Source organism: Ambystoma mexicanum, chromosome 7p (assembly GCF_040938575.1).
Source record: "Ambystoma mexicanum isolate Mex_15411 chromosome 7p, UKY_AmexF1_1, whole genome shotgun sequence".
Taxonomy (NCBI): Eukaryota; Metazoa; Chordata; class Amphibia; order Caudata; family Ambystomatidae; genus Ambystoma; species Ambystoma mexicanum.
This window is the reverse complement of record NC_090939.1, coordinates 804628886-804654288: the sequence shown is the minus strand read 5'-3', so window position 1 is coordinate 804654288 and position 25403 is coordinate 804628886. Positions and strand designations below refer to the sequence as shown.

The 25403-nt window shown below is 48.1% G+C and overlaps 1 protein-coding gene across 2 annotated transcripts in view; it reads left to right on the top strand.

Annotated features, from left to right (window-relative positions):
- The window catches only part of LOC138526328 (sodium/hydrogen exchanger 4-like), a 794744-nt gene that overhangs the window by 1430 nt on the left and 767911 nt on the right, over positions 1 to 25403 (top strand). The gene's annotated exons all lie outside the window — the stretch shown is intronic.

The window sequence follows — 25403 nt, the reverse complement described above, 5'->3', positions numbered from 1 at the left end:
GACCTCTTTCCTCTTGGATCCACCCTCCCAGATACAACTTGGGTCCTTCCTTTCATCGATCTCCCTCTCTACCTGTGGTGTTCCCCAGGGGTTTAACCTCTCACCCTGCCTTTTCAACCAATATCTGGCCGCTCTCACCTACTGCATTTCCATTTTCTGCTCAAACTTCCAGTGCTGTGCTGATGACCCTCAACTCATTTTCAGGCTGCCCACGGGCACCTCCTCTCCCTCATTTCTGATTGTCTAATTGCCATTCAAAATTGGTGTACTGCCAACGATCTTTGTCTAAATGCCAACAGGATTGAGATCCTCCGCATCAGCACACCTTCACCATCCTTTCCCCTTACTCTCTGGCCAGCCTCCCTTGGCCCTCCTCCTACCCCCACCTGCGAGGTCAAGAACCTCAGGATCATCTTTGACTCCACACTTTCCCTCTCCGCACACATGTCTGACGTCTCTAAAAAGTCAAACTTCTTACTCCACCTCCTCAGAGGTACTCTGCCTTTCCTCTCCTTCCCCCAAAAGCTCACTGTCTCTCAAGCTCTGGTTCTCTCCAGGTTGGACTACTGTAACAGTCTCTTTCTAAATCTACCTGCCTCCACTCTCCGCCCTTTACAACTAATCCAGAACAGGACTGCAAGACTTGTCCTTGTCCTCAAGCCCTGGGATCGTATCTCTCCAGCTCTGAAATCACTTCATTGGCTCGCAGTGGATGCAAGGATTAAACTTAAAACCCTCTGCATTGTCCACAAGGCTTTCTGGGGCCTGGGTCCAAAATACCTTTATCTATCCCTCCACAAATACCTCCCCTCTGGAGCCCTTCGCTCCTCTACCTTTAACACACTCAGGGTCAGTCGTTTTTCAAAGAAACAATCTGGGGGCAGATCTATGTCTTCGGCTGGGGCCTCCCTTTGGAACAGCCTACCAGCCACCTTGAAACTTGAGGAGAACCATCTCCGTTTCTGGAAGCACCTCAAGAGCTTCCTCTTCGCTTCCACCTTTGCCCCTCTTCTCCGCTGCTGACCTGTTTTTCTCTCTTGGCACTGTGCACCTGGACACCCTCTCTCCTTCGGGCCCAGTTACCTGCTCACCCTGCCTCCCTCCTGTACTGCCTCTGGGCCTCCCATTGCACTGGGTTCTGTATCTGTACCCATACAGTCCCCCACTCTTCGTCTGCACTTATCAGATATACCCTATCTGACTAATCTTGCACTTTCCACTTGCTGGCCACCCTACCTCTTTTTCATTGCCTGTATGTTTTCATTTATTTAACTTATTCTTTTCTCTCCTCTGTTCTGCACTTTCCACTTCTCCCCCTTCCACGGACTTTCCTCCTTTTCCCTTCGCCATGTACTTGCTCGTTCTCAATGTCACTGGGCCTAGTAAGGTTGTTTTTTTTTTTTTGTTCTCCCTTGTTCCCCTCCCTTGGCTTGGTCGCGCTCTGAAACTCTTGTGTATGAGCGCAATATATATAAAATATAATTTCATATCATATCATAATGTGTTTCACTGTTGCCCCCACATGTGCAGGTACTCTTTTACAAATGTGTGTCTGCTTTCTAGGATTGCCTCTCCTCTTGCCCCAACTCTTCTCTTTCCCCAGTGTTTCTCTTGTCGTTCCCCAATGCGTTTCTCGGTTTCCTCTAGGCATGTCTGTCTTCTTGAAAGGTAACTGGGGGGGGGAGGAGGTGGGGACCTATTGGGGGAGGTGGGATGTATTGGGGGAGAAAAGGAGGGGGGATGGATTGGTATAATTTTGCCGGCGGCAAAATTGGGTTCGCGTCAAAATTCACTACGGTCAAATCCCCAGCGAACAATGTCTTCTATTGCCACAAAGTGTCTCCCCCTTTATATTTATTCATTGTGCATTTGTAAGGAGCTTATAAATCAAGTAAATTGTGTTTCAAAGCGTCTCCCGATTTACCTCGCCTCTTCCACCAGTCTGTCTCCCAATGTGCATTGCCACTTCCGCAAATATGCACCTACTCTTCTCCTCATGAGTTTTTCATCAATGCTTGAAAATAAACTCAAGTAGATGAACCTTTTGTAGGTTAAAACCAAGAAACGGCCCCTTTGATTTACTATAAAATATACTAAAAGCATTGACAACACGAATTAAGTTCACCTTAAGCAAAGCTTCTCTGCCTTTTAACCTGCCCATCTTCTCTTTCAGTGTGCTTTTTGGGGAGGGTTGCAGACTGGCATTATAACTGTCACACAGGATGACAAACAACGTTCAATTATCCAATTGTAGCTTCCAGGCCACCTTCACTGTAATGAAATAAAAAGCGTTTGGGGAACTGTTCGGTTTAGCAGCAGCAAGCAGAGATCCTTTGCTGTGCTTTGTAATGTGTTAGGATTTTATTGATTGTGCTGTAATGTCATGAATTTCTTATTTGTATACGATACATCTTTCAATTGGTTTGTATATTTTAAGAAGTTTAATGTGAATGTGTGATTTATAATATGGAACGATTTGTTATTTTTTTGGTCTCTTTTATGGTATTTTGTTACCGAAATAAAGCTTGCTTGACTCGTTATGCAATGTTATGCTGTGGTTTGCTTGTGAAGCGCTCAAGCTCTAGGGCCTGAAAGTGCATAATATCAAGAGCTGGATAACAGCACGGATTCTGTCATGTTTCATTAATGGAAACTGCCCAAGTGAGACCCACCTTCAGAGAGGATTGCCACTGTTGCTTGAGTCGCAAACTCGAGTCGTACTAGCCACTTTAAGTCCGGTCTGTTATTGTGCCATGGGATAACATGTAATACAAGACCCCTTTAACGCTTGCAATAGGAGCAGTTTCGTGTAGCCCTTAAAATGGACATCCTAATACCTGCCTGCCCTTCCATATTAGCATAATCGACACGGATCCCAAAATGTTCAGACAATATCAGCCCATTTTCTGTTTCTGATGAGTTGGGAAAATGTTTTCTGCTTTTTTAGCAGGTGAGCGATTGCTTTCCAAAACTGAAACAAATAAAAAAAAACAAATAAAAAACAAATTTAAAGTGTATCTTTGCTTTTAAATGCTGCTGTGCTTTGCTGGAAACGTCACGTTTTTAACACATATGCAGGATAATATGGCAATTCGATATATGAAACTGTTGGGGGACTGTAGCTCTGGCACAATTTGTGATTGAAGCTTTTAAAAGACTTATTTCTAAGGATGCAATACGGCTACAAAAGACTTGAATTATTTTTGTTTTGTTTTACTCTTTTCTGTCACTTAAAGCAAATTATTCAGAATTTTGGCAAAAGGTGTTTCTATTCTCATGTTTAATCACTATGCCAAACAAACATAAAAAGTAAAAATATATATTTTTGTATTTAAAACGTTTCATGCTGGATAGCTCTCTGTAGAACTCCTTGTTCCCCACAGATGACCATGACCTCAGGTGAAGTTCAGTAACTTCTTTATTTAGTTCCAGTACATTATGATGGTCATATAATGTCAGGTACATCTGGGTTCAGGGCAACATACACCTGCATCCTCCCAGGTAGGCTTACATCTCCCAACTGCCCACATAGAACCCCAGTCACACATAAACATTCTAACCCTTAACACTCCATTGTCAATCAATACACTGACCAAAGGTTCCATTAGGATGCAGGATAATACCAAATCCCTACACTCTCCCTTACCAGTCCTTTAGTAATAATTCTTATGTGCACACATCAGTCATTATTGGCCTGCTTATAGCAGATAAAAATGCATTGAATGCTATCAAGAATCTCTACCAGTGACCTCAAACAATTGCACTGCTCCAGCACAACTCACATGCCCATAGTGCTATTACCACACTGTGACAGCATTCTAAAAGGGTGGAGGGCAATTAACGTTATGGATAATTGGCATACCACAATGTTGGGGCAGGCTATTATTCCACATGAATTTCCCCTTCACCCGTCAGTATACAATATCCTATAAAGATCCCTGCCCCCTCTTTTGTGAAAAATTCATGGTCAGAGTCATTTATGTATTGTTGCACTCCTTTATATTTTAATCAGAAATTAAACACATCTAATACATTGTTCTTGTCCATGTTGCTGTGTATTTTATTGTAGCGCATGAAGAAGCACAACTTTATTTGAACTCTTCTTTTATTGTTTCAATTAAAATTATCTAAGGTAGAACATATGTAATTACGCATGGCCTTGGATATTTTCAGCCTTGCTTGCTGTCCTGGGGTTGAAAAGCGGCGCATTTGGCAGCGCTATGCATCTTAACAAGTTCAATAGTTTGTTACAATGGAAGAGGCAGGCTCACTGAAGCTCGACAGTTATCATGTACAAAGCACATATATATGCTTTATTGCTTTAAGTAACAGGTAAGTAAACACTTTTTTTAAGGGCGCTCCGCGAGGCATCTGCTGACAAACTGCTGATATCCTGACAAGCGTTCATTGTTGAAGCAGGACTTGTGCTGTGAAGTGGTGTTAACAAATTAGCCTGACAACTTTCATTGGTGAAGCAAGACTTTTATAAAAACAAAAGCAGAAGTGTTCTATATTTTCAGAACTAATACTTTGTTGCAGAGGCATCCTATCTAAGAGGATTTATGTTAAAACTGATGGTCGAATGAAATACCTTTGGTTTATGCAAGGAAGGTTACTTGGTGTCTTTCTATTACCAAGCGGAAGAGAAAAGGCCTTGTGTTGAACAATTCTGAAGTGTTGAAACTTTTTGTTGTCAAGTTGGAGTCACAAATAACTGTGTTGGAACTTGGTTACAAAATAGGATTTGCTTATTTATTTTATGTATACGTGTGAGGGACAGAAACCCTTTGTTAGAGTGTTTTCTTCAGTTTGTTTTAGGCAGGGAAATCCTCGTCAGGGTAGGGACAGTGAGGCGTTCATCCAACATTTTGCATTCCTAAAAAGACATATTTTGGAAAACCTTCACAAGGTTGTCTTGTTCACATTTCTGACCCCTCAGACCACCCAACAACCGCTCCTCAAATTTCAACCATCCTGCTCCACGAGACCGCTATGTTCTGCTCTTTCAACCCCATTTCAAGTGATGAGTTCACAAAACTACTGTCCGACAGCTGACCTTCCAGCTCCCCCCAGACCCTTGTACCCCATCTCTCCTCAAAGAACTCTTCACCTCCACATGTGCAGGAGAACTGGCAAGGTCTATCCTTTCCGGCAACTTCACGGAACCCTTCTTCAAAAATGTGCGTGTAAAGCCGCTCCTAAAGTAACCATCTATCGACCCTCTCCAACCAATCAACTACAGGCCCATTTCCAACACCCAATTATTTGCAAAGCTCATTGACAGCACTGCATACTTCCAGCTGAACTGTTTAGTGGAAAACAACAACCTCCTAGACCCCATGCAGTCGGGTTACCCTCCTTGCCATGGAACAGAAACCACACTGATCTCTATGTGGGATGACCTCGAAGTCACTGCAGACTCAGAAGGATGAGCCAGGCTTTTTCTTGCTGACCTCTCAGGAGTTTTTGACACTGTCAACTGTATGATCCTCCTTGACAGATTGCACTCCCTAGGAATCCGAGACTCAGCACTCAACTGGATCACTTCCTTCCTCACTAACAGACAGCATATCATCTATCCACCCCCTTTTCTCCACACCACATTCCGAGTGAGCACTGGAGTACCCCAAGTTTCCTGCCTCTCACCCTTTCTCTACAATCTTTACATGACCCACTGCCTGGGCACATCCACTCTCACAACCTCACCTGCTATAACTATGCCGATTGTTAGGCAGAATTACATGCAGTACCCTTTGGGAACACGACACACAATTAAGAGTACAGGTGTAAGCACAATCTCACCTTTGGTACAAGCCTGAACTACACAGTTATGTGGTAGCAGTGACTGAGAAGCCAGACTTATCTCAAGAGTAATGTGAACAGTACAAGATGTTAGACAAAGGACTTGCAATTGCAGTAGTTCAAACAAACACTATTCAAGGTTTCTAGGTAAAAGAATATACATTTATTTACACAATCATTTGGAAAACATTCCACTAGTAAGAAATCAGCTCAATATCACACACTAATATACAACAGGATACAACCAATACGTTTATGAACACGTTAAGCTTCCCTGAAGTGGGAGAAAAATGGCACTTCCGTTACTTTCAAAAGGGGTAGAAAGACAAGGTTAAAAGAGGTTAAAGCACAATTATTTTCATAGGCAAGGCAAATAGTATCAGTTCACCACAACCAGCAATTCAATTCAATAGGCCTGGGCAAAAGTCAATGGGGGTCATTACGATTTGGGCGGTAAGGGTTTACCGGCACCGTTAAGGATGCCGGTTCTGGTAAACGCTTATGGCCCTATTCCGAGGTCCCTTAGTGGGTCCCAGCAGGAATGGCTGGTCTGACCAGCCATTTTTTGCAGGACCCGTTAAGGGACCTTGAAGCTAATAACTGGCCCACAATTTACGGGCCCGTTATTAGCGCCTTCCCCATTCCCATTGAGCCCTATGGGGGCTCAAATGGGAATGGTTTACTGAATGGGGACTTACCGGGTCCGCATAGTTCAGAATGTCCCGGTAAGTCCCCATTCAGTGAGACCGGACCTGGACACAGGTTTGGAGGCAGCCATGGCGCTAATAGCTCCATGGCTACCTCCAAAGTCGTAATGACCCCCAATGGTTCAGAGTCTTGGATAGGATAGCACAGTTCTGGTAGTAAATGGTTAAGTCTTTGCCAATGTTCGAGGAAGTAGTTTGCCAGAAAAAGAGTTATATGTCGGATTAGGAGCTAACAAGGCTCCAAAGTTGGGAAAGTTTCACAAACTTTCACCGCGGCAGAAACGATTTCCACACCATGTTTGCACAGTACCTTGGATATGAAGAAAAGCTGTAGCTGAGGCAGTTGTTCCTGCCAGTTAATGCAGATCTCGCTGTTCCTGAGCTTCAGTCATGGGGACAAGAAGGAGGATGCCGGGAGATTCCAGCACTGCCCAGTGAAGAGGCCACAAGCTTGGTTAAGTGTTGGTTTAAGGTGTGAGTGCCTTAAAGCCCACAAACTGGTAGCCTTCTCTAGTGGCTATCCAGTTTTCAACAGCACTCTGAAGAAAATTCGACCAGTATGGAGATGGTGTCCAGGCGGTTTACGAGTTGGTTGTCCCCACCAGCTCAAGGGAAGAAGCCGTCCTTGAAGGAGCTTCTCTGTCAATGGAGTTTCAGACAATTCAGACCTGCAGCAGGGCTTCACCGGGCTAACCAATGGTCCAGGAGTTGCAGCAGTCGTCTTCCTTCAGCTCGTCTTTGGTTCTTTCGTTACAGTGGTCGACTCTGCCTTCTAGTCCTGGAGACCCGTCTTTTAAACAGTTTTCTCCCAAACATCCCAGTTTAGCTGTCACTCACCCAGCAGGGTGGCTGTCCTTGCCGGACAGTCAGCCATCAAATCATGCCAGAGTGCTTTCCGGTCTCTTAGGAGACCAAGCACAGGGAGTTTCAGGCACCTCCCTCACATCCTGTCCACCCCAGACACTCAGGCGCAGTATCAGATAATAATATCCCTATATATATATATGGTCCCCGTATATAATGTCGCTGGGAAAAGGTTGAGGTGACATTATATATGTGACCATATATATAGGGACAGGGACAGAGGGGGTTGTGGGGGCTTACCCCGCTCCCCATGAAAAAGATAAAAGGGTTTGGGGTTATGGGAGTCCCCCCTGCATGTTCCATGTAATAATGTACCCACAAAAAACTGCCATTTTTCGGTGATTGTTTTGCATTGCAATATTTTTGAGGGGACATTATTACATGGAACCTCAGGCGCCAGAGGAGGGCTTTAGCACTGAAGCCTGCCAAAGTGTATTGAACAAAGGGACCAAACCTGGCTTGGTATGCAAATTTAAACAGAATAAGGACCTTTCCTAAAAGAAACATCGAAAAAAGATGACTAGAGTCTATTTTTACAGAGGGGTCATGGGCGCCATATTGAAAAACATGGCTGACCCGATTTTTAACTACTAGTGTTCGCGGTCGGGAAAAATCATGGTAGTTTGTTCTAAAACGACTGCCACCAGCCATTTCAAGAGGAAAGGGTAACATTTGACAGTTACATAAGTGTTTAGACACAGGGGATGGTAATCAACCCCTCCAGCACTATACAGGAAGATAGTGTGTGCTGAGTCTATGAATTTAAAAGGACTAGTAAAGTCAATTTAACTTCACATGCTCTGGGAGACGGTAGTCAGTCCCTAAGAAGGTATTTAAACCTTGGGTAGTCTGAAAAACACCCCTGCGTCACTGCACTGAAGGTGCTAGGTGGCACACAAGAAAAAGATGCTGGCTATGGAGTTTGTCTAAAAACTCCATATCCAAAGAACACAAAAGTAAAACACACATCAAAAATACATGAAAGAGTGGGAAAAAAGGCTCACACTCTTTCCAGTTAAAAAAAAAATCCTAGAAATGCAGCAATGTTGCTGGGGGTCTCAAAAGGTAAGGGAAATTAGCACATTCTTGAGAATTCTCCCTAACACTGATGACACACAAATCATCCTGAGGATTCCCAATTCGACCTCCGATCGAGACCCTGACCTAGAAGCTTGTCTTACAGAAATGAATCTCTGGATAACGAGTGACCATCTCCTTCTGATCCCAGGGAAAATAGAGATCATAGAGTGTGACAAAACAGCACTAATCCTTCAACTGTCTCCCTGGCCAGCCCCCCCTCAACCTCCACCACTGTCAAAAACCTTGACTGCACAATGGACTGTGACCTAGCTCTGTCACATCACATTAACAATGTATCCAAATCCTTCCACTTCCACCTTAGTCTTCTGAAACAGATATTCCCTTACCTCCCTTATCCCAATCGATTGGCAGCAATTATGGCAATTTTTATGTCCAGACTTGAATATGCAAACTCCCTTTACCTGGGTGCACCGGCCTACCACCTACACAAATTCCAGAGTACAAATCTCAGCTGCAAGACTGCTCCTTGTGCTCGGATGATGGGATCACATCTCACATGCTCTCCGCACCCACCACTGCCTCCCAATTGAACAAAGGGCCACCATCAAAATCCGTTGCATCACTCACCAAGTGGTGCAAAAAGTCAGCTCCAAATACCTTCAGGAAAAGATTACGCCTTATCACCCAACCCGTACTCTAAGGTCAAGCACTGCCCTCCTCGTAGTAGTCCCTGTCGTCATGTCAGCCAGGATTGGAGGCTCCGCCTCCTCAACCCTGGCACCAACATTGTGGAACCCAGTGCCACGCCTCATTCAACACACACAAGACTCTGTGGCATTCTGGAAAGCACTCCAACCCTGGCTTTTCCCCAATAGTTTGCAAAATACTGCTCCGCCCTTCATTTACCCCATGAAATCAGCCCTCTTGGCCAACCAACCACGGCCAGGAAATTGCTTGGATTCCATCATTATGACCAGGTAAGAATGACAGAGAGACATGGAACCTGGTTGCCAGTAACAAATAAGTTCAAAGCTATAACCCTGCTGATCCCTAACAAGCCTGGAAATGAACACCAAATTACAGTCATACGCTGATGCGTCGACTATGTCTACTATAAACTTGCCTGGAAATTAATGGTCAGTACATCAACCCGGGGGCCTAGCAGTACCTATATTCTTGAGCTATGACTGGGCCTGATTATTGTTTCCTTCAACGAGGTATACACTATGTTCTCGAACTTGGTGATGTTTATCTTCATATGTCTGGAAATTATTTGCAGAACTCTAAAGCTGGGGCCTAGTAGCACTTCTGTTCTAACGCTATGATTGGGCTTGATCTTGTCTTCCACCAGGTATGCTGTGTGCTCTTGGAAGTGGTGATGCTTCCCTTTATTGGTCTCGGAATGAATGCTCAACCCGAACCATAAACTAGTACAGGGATGCCCTCCCACTCACTGTAAACAAATACCGGAAACTCTGAAAATGGGCCCTTTAGCACTTATGTTCCAGCATTAGAAATGGACAGACTTTGCTTCTCTGTCAAAGCACTATGCTCTTAAATCAGGTGAGGAAAACAAGACCAGCCATTGGTAAGTGACAACGATGTGCTGTCGCCTGTTAACAATACTCAAACCATACGCTAGACCTAGAACACTCAAGCCTTTGCTGCACGTAACAAGGTGAGAAAGGCACAGCAGCAACAACATGGCCTGGTTTGATCCTGGATCTTCAGGTTCACTGAGTGCCACTCCTCGTATCTATGACATATTATTGGCTCTGATAGAAAAGTACCGGGTGTACATTCACATAGAGAAAGCATTCATTGATAAGGAACTGGAGACTCAATTGGACACAGGCATGACCACGCATCTGCAATCCCATGACCAAGTAAAGGTTTGGAATCGGCCAACTCTACACTGGTCATTCTGTTAAGCCGGTAAATATATGGCCAAGCTTGGTGAAAAGAACTAACCCCCCACTGGACCAAGAATGTTTCTGGGAATACTAAAGCAATGAACCTTTAAAATAGGGAGCATTAATTACCTCTGCAGGCACTAGTAGGTAAGCAGGGACAGGGGACATCCTCCATCAGCGCAGATACTCACTCATACAAATATGCTGAGACTCTCCTCTGCACCAAAAAACAATAGAATGCAGCTATATCCCTAAATAATTTGACCTATCTGCACACATAATTACACACCACCATGAACATATCCACATTCTTTAGAATGCAGCTATGTTCCTGGAAGAATTGTCCTATCTGCAACACATAGTGGCCAAATCATGCAATAAATGTGCACCGAAATTTGTGGCGCAAGCCTGAAAAAGCTAGCGCACGCGTGCGATTCATGGAAGGCCCTGCGCGTGTTTTTCATGGGATGAGTGCCAAATCCATGCGTTGTGCGCACGGGCGCACACGTCACTCCGACATCCCGAATGCTGTGCGCAACGCACACAGCGAAAGTGCACAACGTGTAGCACACACCCCAAAAAGGGGCCGGAAACACCGGAATAGGGAACAACGCATGAAAATGAGGACGTAACTGGGGAAGTACTGCTGGGAAATACACGGAACGCCCACACCCGCACGAACAACTCGTATTCATGGAATCAAATAGGGGATACCCGTGCATGCCAAAAGACACGCACAGGCGTAAACACGTCCGCCACACGAAGGCAGGCGGAAGAGTCCTGGCGCAGTATAAAAGTGCACGCAAACAACAAAAACGTATACACAGCTACGATGAATGTTCCCATTTCTCGCAGCACTGATTGTGGGACACCGCAGGAGGAGGAGAATAGCCAGGCCCCGCATTTTTTTGCCCAGGACCAGCCTTTATGGAATGCCTGATGACGAGGTCTATGGCAGCTATATGTTTCCACCTCAGATTATCCTAGACCTGGTCACTGAGTGGGAGGATGACCTCACATCACCCACCTTGTGCTCCCGAGCACTGAGCCCCTTGGAAAAGGTGCTCAATGTCCTGCATTTATTGGCCATTGGGTCATTTCCGCGGACAACGGCCATAGTCGGGGGCATCTAACAGCCCATGGAGTCACGCTGCCTACACAAGGTGTTGGCAATTATGACGGCGCGCCCCTCAGTCCGCAGGCACATATACATGCCCAGAACACCCGCAGAAAGGCAGGCTGTGGTCCAGGACTTTTACAGGGTGGCACACTTCCCCAAAGTGCTTGGTGCCATAGATTGCACCCATGTGGCCCTACGTCCACCTAGGGCCACTTAGAACATCTACCGCAACCGCAAGCACTGGCATTCCATCAACGTACAAGTTGTATGGGATGCCCATGGAATCATCACCTCTCTCTATACAAACTATCCTGGGTCTACCCATGACAGTTTCATATACAGAATGTCCGCCATGTGCACAAATGTCTGTGCACATGCATGCACAAATACACAAACCCAACTCATGACAACCATCCTCACCTCCCCAGGGGATAGTGCCTACCCTTTCAGCAACAACATGATGACCCCAATACAGAACCCCACCACACCACCCCAGGTAAAATACAACACAGCCCATATTGAAACCAGGGGCATAGTGGAGCGCACATTCCGAGTGCTCAAGTCACGCTTCCGCTCCCTTGACCGCTCTGGCGGGCAGCTACTATATGCACCCCCAGTAGTGTGCAGGATCATTGTGGCAGCATGTGTCCTGTACAATGTTGCAACACGGCGGTGCGTACCGGTGGACATGGTGGTGCCCCCACATCCCCAACCACAGGCACTGCTCATAGGAGTGGAAAGGGCATGTGGTGAGGCAGCCCAGACCCAGCTTGTGGCCACATTTTTCACCTAAACTCCCACCCCTGCGGAATGCACACAGGCCTGGCACATACCACGTGACAATCAATGATGACAAAGAGACAGTCAACTGTCACAACCTTACCACCCTAGTGCTACATTGTGTGCATACTAGCTACTTAAACATAACCAATCCTGTGTGACCAAAAGGAACACACGCAAGGTGCATATCACACCACCCCCCTGCAAAACAGCACAGGAAAATCACTGGTATGTCACCCAAAACCTCCCAAACCCCATCACCCTCGTTGGCCACACCATGACATGGCATGCAACAGCAAAAGAGCAAAAAAAAAGCACAACACATGACCAATCAGATATGAAGTGACACATGATAAATGGAAAGAGGCCTGAGACAATCACACCTGACATGGAATCAGATGAAATGACTGACCAACAACCTCCCACAAATACAACGTCACAAACAAATGCATGCCACCAGCGGTACCATCAACAAAAGACAGAATGCCTGTTGGCATGCACATTGCCCAATCCAAATGCACAAATCCCAAAACAGTATGCTGTATGTGTCTCCTGCAACACACCGTTCAGCACACAACATAGTGAGCAGCCATTGTGTTGGGGATAAACCTTGAGGATCATATAAAAAGGACAAGCAACAAAAATAACCCAGTGACACATGTAGATAATCCCCAAATGGTAAGTGATCATGCTTAGCAGGGACACAGCATGCCAGAGAAGGCAATCTGTGTGCATGTGTGGGCATGGAAGTGTGGTTGTATGTGTGGTGGTGCATTTTATAAGTGTGTGTGTCAGTAGGGACATGCACTCAATACATGCATGTCAAATTAAGTGACCCTCAGTGTCCTGTACACATCACATGTGAACATTGTCCATGTGGACACCCCAGTATGTGAAACCACAACAATCCCCTGGCACCTGAAAAGTAAACCCAACACAGGAACAGCCATTGACCTACAGAACACATCATGTACATTGTACCCAACAATGAAAATGTCAGAGTTCCCAATCGCTGTAGCCCAAGTGTACTGTCCGACAACAAAAGCCCCTCCCTCATTTCATCATCACCATGACCTTCAGAAGAACTGTGTCTGGGGTCCGTCAGCTTCTTCCTTCTAGTCTACCTGGCTTCAGGATCCCTCTTCCCCTTCGTTTCCTTGTTCTTCCTTACGTGTAAATAGGGTCCAGCCCCCTCAGAGGCCACCTTGACTGGTAAAAATACCAAATCGCAGAGAAATCCAAGGAGCCAAACCCCTAAACCCGGGAAAAAGCCTCTAGGCACCAAAAACCCTGGAAGAGTCTCCAGTAGATGACTTGAATTCGCAGAATATGGCCAAGCAAATCTCCAAGCAGAAAGATAGAATAACTAGCAAGGTAGCACAGTTGAACAATGGTTCAAAAGGATGGGTAGCAATTTGAGTACACAATAATCAATGAAGATGCCACAACTGATGGGTTGTGTCACAGCTCCGGTCTCCAGGCACAGGAGTGGTATGAACCAACCACCCCCTCTGTGGTCTGGGCACCTGCAAGGTAAAACTTACACAGGCCTCCGAAATCCCGGCGGGGAAAGAGGGTTAGGGATCCATTGGTTGGATAGGTATCAGTATTTAGGATAACCGGAAAGAGGGTCAGAAGAGGGGAGGTGGATGGGCAAGGGAAAGTAGGGAAAATACAAAATACAACAATTGATAATTACACATAATCAATTAGAGAAACCATGTTCCTCATGCACATTTTACAAACTGGCTCAAAGGTGAGCCAAATAGACACTTATCTCTGGGGTGAGTGCTGGCTTCCTGCCTGCGCACTCTCAGGTCTGGTAACAGGAGCACTTCAATGAAGCAAAGAAAGCGTGAGTTACTATTCTGTGGGTGTTGCCTTACACACACATAACACCATTCATGACTCGAACTTAGTGGCTCCTCCCTAATCAAGGACTCTTGTCTGCTGCTTCATTCAAATTGTTTTGCTTGCACCCGTGATGGTTTATACACTGTTCACGCGGTATTGTAGCCGCACGTGGCTCTGCGGTAAATGGAAGACTATGTGTTAAGAATCACACATGATAGTATGGGCCTTAGATGTGCTGCTAGCCGCGTGTGTCGAGGTGCGACTTCAACGTGGGCAGGGTTTTGTAATTCTTGGCCCGGTGTCTGCTAGGAAAGGTAGTCTGGAGGCTCCATTTCCGGCAGAAAGGGCATAAAATCCTTTCATAAGGCTGGAATATTTTCTGTGTGTGCTTCTCAATGCTGCTTGTTACTGGGCTATGTCTGAGACATACATCTGACCTCCTCCCACACAACCCGAGGATCTGTAACCTGACAGGTAGAGCTGGAACTTGAGTAGAACATAATCAAGGAGGCTGGCACAACTGGATGGTTGAGCTGAAACACAATCAATCCTTGATAGCGTTAATGAAGAAAGGCAGAGACAGCATAAGTCTGGCAAGGCACAGTGAATGGGAGATATCCAGAAACAGCTGACAGCAAGTTAAGAGCCACAACAGTTGAATAGCATTGGTAAAAGCCAATAATCAACATAAAGGCATGGATGTAATAGATGAAAGACAGCAGGAGCGACAAAAAGATGTTGTTGAACAGAAGTGTACTGAGGCAAACCGAGGCAGTGTAAGAGTACGTGAAAATAACAGCCTGAGAGATGGGTGGACAGACCTGCAACAAGGACAGTAGCAGGAAGAAAAACAGGGACTAAAGGCACGAGAGTGTGAAAAAAAAGTAAAAGAACTGTAGTCCAGTAGGAATACTGTGCCGTCAGGCAGCAGCGAAGTCCAAGAGGGAAGACAGATACAACGTGCCATCCAAATGGAACGGAGCAGAGTAGTAGTATAGGCGGACATCTCAGGTGAGGACTGGACCGTGAGTTCTGCCCCTTGGGTCACATACCTAATGCATCCTCCTTTGCCACAATCCACAGGGGCTGAACTCAACACGTAACAACTTGACATTGTCACCACCTGGCACCCTCCCACCATCAGTGTGACTTTCACAGCTAAAGGGTGCTGGCTACCATCTACAGTATGAAGTGCATCAAGCACGTATACAGGCAAGAAATGAAAATACATCACAATCAACATCAATAAATGGACAGTTCAAAAATGTACTCACCAAAATATATTGCAGACATGCCATGGAGAAAACATCCATAATCCCCACAAGGGGTGTAAACACAAGTAGAACAGCAGCAGACAGCCCAGAGATATGACAAAAGTCCATTGCCCTTGTGTAAATTGTTGTCACACCAAACATTCCTTGCAAGCCCATGGAAAGGGGAAGCAGGAGTGGCATATGTGTCAGGGCCCCAAGCCACAAACACATACACAAGACAAGCTTGAATGGGCCCAGATGGAACAGACAAAAGCCACAAAGCACCACACCATCACATAAATGCAGAATAGACAAACTATATTAAACTAATTTAACTAATTAAACTGATATAATAAAAAATGGCCACATACGACCCGCGGGGGACACCCAGGACGGGGGAGGTACAGGGTGCACCTCAATGCACACATGCGATGATGTTGAGACTAAAAAAAAAACCTCCATGGGATCAACGCCTGCACGGCCCGACCTTTGTGGGAGATAAGTCGTCCTGCTCACCCTTTTGATGGAAAGCAGAAGGTGGATGTGGCACAGTACCCTGACCACGCCTATGCACAGCTTGCCCCTCGACGGCAGCAAGCCTGCACCTCACGTGATATGCGTGCTTCCTCTTGCAAGGTAGCACATGTAACATGGAGTTCTGCCTGCATGGCCTTGCATGACATCTGGAGCACCTCCCGGCATGCACGTAGCTCAGCAGAGATGGTTTTCTCAAGCTGCTCCAACCTCTCCTTAGACCGCTTCCTCTAGGACATGTTGAGCACACCCAGAGTAGATCTGAGGGATTGATGGTCATCCCTCAGGGCCTTCTTGTGTGCCTCTGCATGAGCAGTAAGTGCTTGACGCAGAGACACCATTTCAGCCTGGCGTGCCCTGTCTGAGGCCGCCATGCCCAGCTTGAGTGAGTGGGCCGTGGACTGTGCTGCCCGCTCCTGGAGATCCACCTGCCTAGCAGGGGGGAGCACAGATTGGGCCACACGTTCCATGCTCTGAGCAATCTTATCAATAGCTGCCCCCTGTTATTCTGAATTGGCATACATGGATTGCTCACACTCAGTATACCCCGGTGGCACACGGCCACCACATTGCCGGACTCGACCCCCACAGGGCCGAAGCAGCCGTGGTCCTCGCTGGATTGGCACTGCCCGTGGCTGCAGGACTACAAACCCTCCGCTGATGTGATGCCCCAGACACATCAGCAACTGGTGTGGAGTGTGACCGTGCGTCCAGATCAACCACAGGTGGAGGTTCAAACACTGTCTGGCCCCTCAGTTCAGGTGTCGTGGACAGAAGATCATCCACATCAAAATCACTCAACATCGACGAATGGACATGACGTGCATCCAACTGAACATCATTGTCAGAGTGATCATCCGAGCTAGAGTGATTGCCAGCCCTGGACACGATGGTCTGGAGCACAAGTGGGTTCCCGTGGCCTACCACCCCACAACCCCCACTTGTGCCGGGTTGCTGATGTAATAGCAACCCCGTGTCAGGAATGACATCACCATCCTCTGGCTCAATTGTGTCATCATCTGTACTGTAGAAAAAAACAAACATGAGTACACATGTCAGAAGCACAGAACCCACACACACATAGACATCACATCGTCAGCCAACACATGAAGCAGACAGGTCACACACAAATGAAATTCCAACATGCATCCGATGGCATTGATATGCAAACACATCACAAAAGCAGAAATGCACATGTACTGAATGTATATCACCCCCATCACACACCACCTCTGTCAGGCACATGTCACAGGCAGAAATGACAGATGGGAACAAAGAGATGGCACATACCATAAGCATGTCTGAACTGCCAAATGACCACAGCTGCAAGTGAATCAAACACACCATGACACACGTAATATGCATGTACACATGCATCACTAAATCATCATTACCAATATAGCTGCATACATCTGCAGCTCAGACCGCACCGGGCATCAAGGGCCATGTAGACCTAGTGAATGTCCCAAGCAAAGCGAGGGCCTGCAACCAGGCATGAGGGACCATAATGCCCAGTACGGTCAGAGCTGCTAGCCACAAAGCCTCCAGAACACCCCTCAGGGCCTGATATACCACATTGTGCATTGATTGTGCCCTAAATAATTATTCAGTGTGTCAAATCATCACGGCCAGACCCCACCAGATTAGCTAAGTGGGCCTGGGCATACACATACTGCACGACAGTGCACCTTCAGGATTGTGCCAGTTGAACATAACGGGCGCAATGCAGAAATCTCAGCAGCATTAACGTTAATCAACTACATATTGGTCATTCAACAAAAAAGCTGCAGAGGACAAATGTATGAATGAACACTATTACACACATATAAGTGAGTAGCCGCAATGTTGCACTACACAACTTTGAAGCTGCTTGCATATGTACATGTGAAAGTGTTCAAAAACACCTTTGCCATATACACCCGTATGGTGATTATGAACAGCATCCAATACAGCAAAGCAAGCAGATACAATGCTGCTTGCTTTGATGTATATGAAAGTGTACACATACACACATGCAGGCAGCTCCACAGTCATTACAACCCGATTGGCAGGCTATACTCAATCTGCAGCCTATACCAATTAGTCTAGGCCGGAGATTGACCAATCAACTTTGCTAAACATCCGCTAGGGTGTTGCAATACTGAGTACATGTGTCACAAGATGCACCTGTGCCCGTGCCTTTCATGACAGTGAAGGGATGACAATCTAACCATACATACCAGGTCACTTTGACACTGCAGCAGTGAGTAGGCATGTAGAATGGTGTAACATGGCACAGAAGTGGGTTGGTGCAGTGCAGGACATTTGTACGTTAACGAGTATCTATATCAACAAGTACATTATGAGGTCAATCAATAAACATGAGGGCAGTGCAAGGGCAAGGTCAGGCATCACGTGATATGTGCATGCAATGGGTTGCATGGCTACAGGCAACCCCACCTCCCCTTAGTGAAAATGCAGGGAGCCATTGCATGTCAGTGAAAGGTTGACCAGAGAACTGTTTATTGGCAGACAGTGTTGAGTAGCATCAATTGCATCATCTGAGTCAACTAACAACACAGCAGATGAGAATGGGACAGTAAGCAGGACACATGATGAATCCTCTGTAGTACACCCATTTGTGCATAAGTCACTACACCAGTGGGACAGAGTCAGAGGGCCTGAAACTGGGGGAGGCCTGTGCACCACACAGACCATGACACCCTAAACATGTGCGTGCTGCAGAACTGAGCCCGAGTGGGCATGGAATGGATGATCAAAGGCCATTAAATGTATGTCATCCTGGACACGTACTACTATGATCATCCTGTCAAGGAGACATAGGGCATGCATGCAATGCACATGTAGCATGAATGGGTATTCATGTCCCTGCGTAGCATCTGCCATCTGCACAGTCCGAGTGCGACACCCTGCATCAAGGACAAAGGATGTACCCCACAGTATGTGTCTGGCAGGTTGGCAGGGGGAAGTGTGCATGTAGACAGGAGCGTTGAACAGGCCATTGCAGTATTCCAACATTTTATCCACCAGTGCCATGGTGAAATTGGGCTGCAGGGGGTTGGAGAGGCAAGGGAGCATGCCTACGTGGAGTACCGGTATGCAGTCAGAACACACAAGAACATCAGTCATGCAATGACATAGTCCGAGTTCTGATTGGAAAGACACCCCAGGATACATGCAAAAGGGCCAGTGAGCTGGAACATGGACCGAAGGGGCAGCCGGGTGACTAGCATGTGAGTAGGGTGCAAATGTGGTGATGAGGAGAGTCCCTGTCTGCACTACATGTCCAGCATGCTACAGAGCAGGCACGCATTAGTGAAGCATTGCATGACTCGCACATGAGAACCATGTACACATAGCATGTATTGACAGTCAAGCACAACACATTGCACAAGCAAACCACACATGACCTGGACAAACACCCAACAACACTCACTGGATGGGGCATCAAAATCCAGCATCTCTCCCACTCCTTCAACCAATTCTGCTGCAATGAACTCCACAGCGATCACCTCATGTGGAGGGATTTCTTCCTCCTCAGGTGGTGGCCCACTGCTAGTCACCCAAGTCATGGCATAATTGGAGGCACGCTTTAGTTTAGCACAGAGTCGGAGGTCATCCCAACACTTTTTGCACTCATGTCCGAATGCACTAACACCCTCCGCAACATGTTTTCAGTGGTTCCAATGCTGGGCAGGCCTAGTGTAACAATTTGGGCCCACTAGCATATCACGGTCGTGTTCCGACATGTAGCCCACAAGGAAGTCCAGTTCCTGCTTGCCGAAAGGCTTCTTCCTCGACGTGCCGGAGGCTGGAGCCGTGTCTGGGGTCCCAGACTCTTGTGCAGGAGCAACCTTCCTCCTCTTGGGCTGTAATCCGGACCGTGACTGGCAAATGCCGCCCTGATCAGTAGGGGCAGTGGAACTGGTGGATTGAACCAAGGGAGTGGCAGGTGGAACTAGGACGGAAGCCCTGACTTGCGTCAGTGGCTGCTGGGTGCTCTTGACTGGATCTAGTGCAGCAACAGCCGCTGTGCCAAGGTCATTGACCGAGACTGTCCTGGCTGGCAGACTCACAGCTGGGTTTGTGTCGGCTGCATCTGCCCATGCAGTTGCCAACACCCGCCTGCTCGGGCAGCAGATGACAGCACTGCCCCAGGGACATGTGCCTCGGTCAGAGCAGCCCTGTGTGCACTTACCACGTGCCTCCTGACCACCTGGAAATCATCCTGGGACTCTTCAGGTGCCAACGCAGCATGTGCTGGCCGACTCTGAGCCTAGGTGGTGGTGGCCACAGCTGCACCTGCAGGTACCACTACCCTTGGGCCCATGGCAGTCAATGAAACTGACTGCCGGGTCACATGGGAGCCAGTGTCATATGCAAGAGCTGCATTTCCCGGAACCACAGGGGGTGGTGGCATGACTGCAGCAACACGTGGCAGAACATCCTGCTGAAGTGGCGCACCCCTGCCTCTTCCCCCTCTGCAACCACCCTGGACACTTCGGAGTCCCCCTAATCCCTGGTCACCCCAGCCACATCCCTGACCATGCCCACCATGTGGAGGACACCCAGATGAGGGACCCCTTACCTTTCGTGGCCCCTCACCTTTCGTGGCCTCACAACCATGGCACAGATGTAGTATTGCCAATGGGAGGAGTACACGACAACTGTCCTGGGCAATTGGGGTGAAGGGGTGGGGTACTAGATGTAAACAGCACCCCTATGCACCTGCAAGGCTGTATGTGACCCCGGTGAGAAAGTGATGGGTCACGCAATGCTCAGGTACCCCAAGACTGCAGTAAAACCATGTACGCAACCCCTGGTATCCCACGTGTGTGGAATTAACCTCCTGCAGTACGCGGTGGCACCTAGGGACTCGAAAAACATGTACACGTGGGTCATGCAAGCTACTATGACCTCGAAACGGTTAAGTGATACACAGGGGGACCCGCAGTGGCAAAAATAGCATGCACGACTCACTGTCTGACTAGCGTGGTAATGAAAAACATGCTTAGCCAATACCTCCACCAAAAGAAAAGATATGTCCTTGATTCGCTGTGAAGTAGTGATGGCGCGTGAAACAACAAGAAGTAGCAACACACGCGTCGGTCTCCATGAAAAGCATGTACAGCAAACTGCTGGCCCCATTCACCTTTAACCTGTGTCGAGGGAAATGCCTGCGCGCATCACGTAATTTACGTCTTAGGCCCTTTCCTCAAATTACACGCATTAACACACGGACGTGCTGTTTTTGCACATGTGGATTCACTATGCACCCGTGCCGAGGGAAACGCCCGTGTGCATCACGTCACTTATGCGGTTACGCGCTAAGGGCCTTTCCTCGAATTACATGCTGACATGCTGTTTTTTCACATGCCAAATCACTCCGTATCAAGCTGGACACGTGACAACACACTGAAGACCATGCTCCTGCCCAGAATGCCATTTTCCTGCACCCCAGTGCCCTGAGCCGACTACCACGAGCCATCTGATGCTGCCTGCCTGCTGGCCATGTGCCCTGCTATTTGGTGCCTGCACGTCAGCAATCTGCAGGGATCCAGTTGCAGTGACCACCCCTGCTGGAACAGAAGACTCCTGACTGCAGTTCCATCGCTCCACAGCTCAGCACCAGGACCCAGTTGCCCACCCACACCTGCCTCGGGGGTTGTCAATTGGCGGGAAACACCATCTGAGACCACTGGCAACCCCCAGCCAGCGAGGCATAGGGCTGCCAGCTTCACAGCAGGAGAGGTTGGCATCCTGGGGGAGCAAGTCCTGGTGCATTATGATGCCCTCTTCGGAAGAACACGCGCTGACAAGGATGGATGGAGGAGAATCTGGATGGACATCGTGGTTGCCATCAATGTGGAGGGGGCCTCAGGAAGGCCCGGCGCTCTTGGATGCAGCTGATGCAGTGGGGTGCCGGGTCCACCTTACCAACGACCAGATGAGGGTCCTGGAATGCCTACGCCCAGCGCTTCACCTCCAGGTCCTTGAGAGGCAGACCCATCCGGAGTCGAGCGGTAACTGTCCATGCGCACTGATTGGACGCAGTGCATGTTGAGGTGTGTCAAGAGTGTGCAGCTTGGACATGTGTCTGGAAAGGCCCATGTATGGATGTGTATGTGCAGGGACATGACCCTGCTGAATGTGAGTCCAGTCATGTGTGATGCACATCAATGGTGTATGTGTTCCAAAGCATGATGCACAACTGCATGTGGAGACACACACGTTAGCATTTCTGTGTATGTATTATGCCATGGTTTGGGTATGACACATGGATGCTGGTTCCACCTTCATGTACGTACACGGTGTACATCTGAGTGTGTGTGTGTTTGACATGTATGCGATTGTGATACGCCATATATGCATGTGACACAGACATGTAGGAACCCGATTGCCAGATGTGACATAGATGCCGATGATTGCACTGTGACAGGTGGTGGGATGTACAGATGCATGTCTGTGTGGTGGCGTGTGTGCATGTTTTTGGCACTCGCCATGTTGCTTGTGACATCAGGCCAACCTTCGGATGTTCATGCTGTTGTGTGTGTATGGATGCTGCTGCACCATTCCTGTTAATTTGTGCATGTGTGTGGGCTCAAATGATATGTGTGTTGGGGAGTGTAATGCCATCTGTGAAGTTTGACACTGCCACTCATGTGCAACTATCATGTATGTATCAGACCATTGTACAGTGCCCTGATGCCTGTGCTCGGTCTCTCCCTGTCTGCAGCGTCGACTGATGAAGAGGGCGGAGATGGTGCTGTGGAGCACAGCGGCTGGGATCCCACCGCCAGCCGGTGACCAAGGCCCAACTCCCCTCCCAGGTACTCATCTCTTCCGGGAGTGAGGAGTCTGGTGCAGCGTCCATGGCCGCAGATGCTGAGGGAAGGTCCAAGAGGCAGAGTTTGGAGGTGGTCTCCTCAGCAGCAGTAGGGGCAGCTGAACCCTCACTTGGGCCTATGGAGGAAGATGGCACGGAGTCATCCAGGTTGGTGGGGGGTTTGGTTGAGGAGGAGGCCGTGGAAGGCCCACACATGGGGCCTGCAGGGGGGATTCCACTGGTGCTAGTGGTGCAGTCCAGGGGCAGGGACATGAGGCAGCACAGGCTGCCACGGAGGTGCCTGTGTGTAATCCTGTCCCTGATCCTGTGACTGTATCATCCGGCACCAGCAGGGATGCCACCGTCTAGACCCGTTTTCAGGGAGGGGATGCACATACAACAACTGGCCTTCCTCTCCCTGTGGACGTTGCAATCCGTGACCGGATGGAGCCTGTCCTAGCTGGGGTAGCATGCGCCAACGTGGTATTCGGGATGATGTGCAGGGTTCTCGTCTGGACAATGTCATTTTGAATACCTCTTTGGCCGTGTCGAAATACTAGGACAGGTCGTCGGCACTGGGTTAATCTGTGTGCTGGATCGTTTTGTGACCCCCTCCTCAACTGAGCCGCCAAAGCGCCAGTCGTCCTCCGTGCCATCTTCCGGCACAAGTATCACCTGGGCCCCCTGTGGAGCTGCCCCAGAGCCAGCCACCAGGCTGGTGGAGGACACATCCCTGCCACAGTCGGGAGTCGGAGGTCCGGCAGGGGTGGCCACCCCACCAACTGGACCCCAGCAAGGGGAGGACATGCAGGCATCAACAGGCAGGGCACGTGGACAGCAGCAGCAGGCTCAGGGTGGGAGCGATCATGGTTCCTGGCCATCAACATCCCAGGTGCAGGCATCGGCCGTCAGGCAGGATACCCAGGATTGGGAGTGTCTTACTGGTGGCATCGGTTGGGCTGGCATATAGATGCGGAACGGTGGCGGTGGAGAGGGAACGGCTCACAATGGTAAGGGCGGAGAACTCCATGCGCCGGGCGTTGAGGTGGGCTGCGTGCCTCGAGGCAACTCGCAGGGAGTTGGAGGAGGCCATGGCTGCATCCCTGCGAGACCTCAAGGCCAGGGACGAGGCCCGCCTCCGGGACATTGAAGTGGAGTTCGATGATACCCTGGCCCGGGACATCAATGAGTGAGCCGTCGGACTAGCCCACCACCTTTGTAAATAGTTATGTAGGTGTAGGTTTCCTTTTTCTTTTCTTTGGGGCGCATGGACTATGCCCCGCCTTTTTGTATATAGTTATTTATTAGGTAGGATTTTGGTTAGGTTTACTTTGGATGGACCCCTGGATATTCATTTGTATATAGTTAAGGACCTGGATTTACTTTATTTTTTGACCCATGGTGGAATACTTTGCTTTTTTTTTAACTTTGGATTTTGTTTAATGGACTGAAGCATTGGAGCCATTTTACTTTGGATTTTATTGGTTACAGCCTTCATTTTTTAAAATCATTTTTGGACTTCCAGATTTGGATTATTTTTTGTTCTTCTTGAATGCTTTTGTTTTAGTCATTTAGTTTATGATTTAATACAGTTTGTTTCTGTTAGGGAGAATTCTCTGTTTAGGCTGAATTTCCTAACCTAGTGAGTCCCCCAGCAGCCTTGCTGGATTTCTGGAGTTTGTTTTTTTCCATCCTGCCAAGAGTGAGACTCTTTTTCTCCCACTCTTGGACATGAATGTGTGTAATTCCTTTGAATGTCCATGTGTTCTATGGGCTATGGGGTCTTTTACTCCATAGGGTCTCATGTGTTTTTCTATGTGTGTTACACCGCACCCTACGTGCCGTAACACTGGAGCGTCCTAGCGGACCTCCACCATAGACTCCATACCCGGGGACTGACTACTGTCTCCCCGGGCATGTAAAGTCACCATTGGCTTTACTAGATCTAAATTTACTAACAGAACTAGTACACAACATCTTATTGTGGACGTGCTAGTAGGGGTAATTCGATTACTCCTAGGTCTGTTACTCGAGGGGGGCTCTGTCCCGTCCCCCCTCGTCGAGTTTTGGCTGGTTGCAGTGGAAACTACTTGTTATATTCGACCCCAAATATAACCCTATGGTATTCTTCCCATTGTTGGAGATTGATACCTTTTTTCCTGTTAATCTCTAACATACCCCCGGTTTACTTACCTTAAATAAGTTTATCGGATGGTATTTTCTGCCAGAACTCGGTTTTTAAAATGGCGTCTGTGTTCGTCTCTGTGACTCCTAAACCAAAGGTTGAGCTGTTTGTTCCACTTTTGGCGGGCTTCTGTACAGAGACCCTCCAAAGTGGTGCCATTCTGTCTGGGTTACCACAGGGGTGTGGGAGGGGGTTTAGGCACCCTGGACCGAGTTGCCTTGCCAACTCCGGTCGCACTCTGGTGTGATTGGCCCAAGTGGTGAGCCTCCCCGCTCACCACTTAGCGTGTGTTGATTGACAGCTAGGCTGAATGAATGGGGGTTTTCTGCATAAAAGCAGGGCTTTTGGGACTGGATCTTCAGAAGTCGCCACAGGACCTAAGAATCCGACGAGGGTAACGCTGAGCCGACCTGCAATGACGACACCTCCGGTGGAGCCCTGCAGAACCGACTCACCACTTCCTGACGACAGAGGAGATCTCCCTGCCGGAGAGTCTCTTCCCTTGACTGGTGGGAACAACCAGT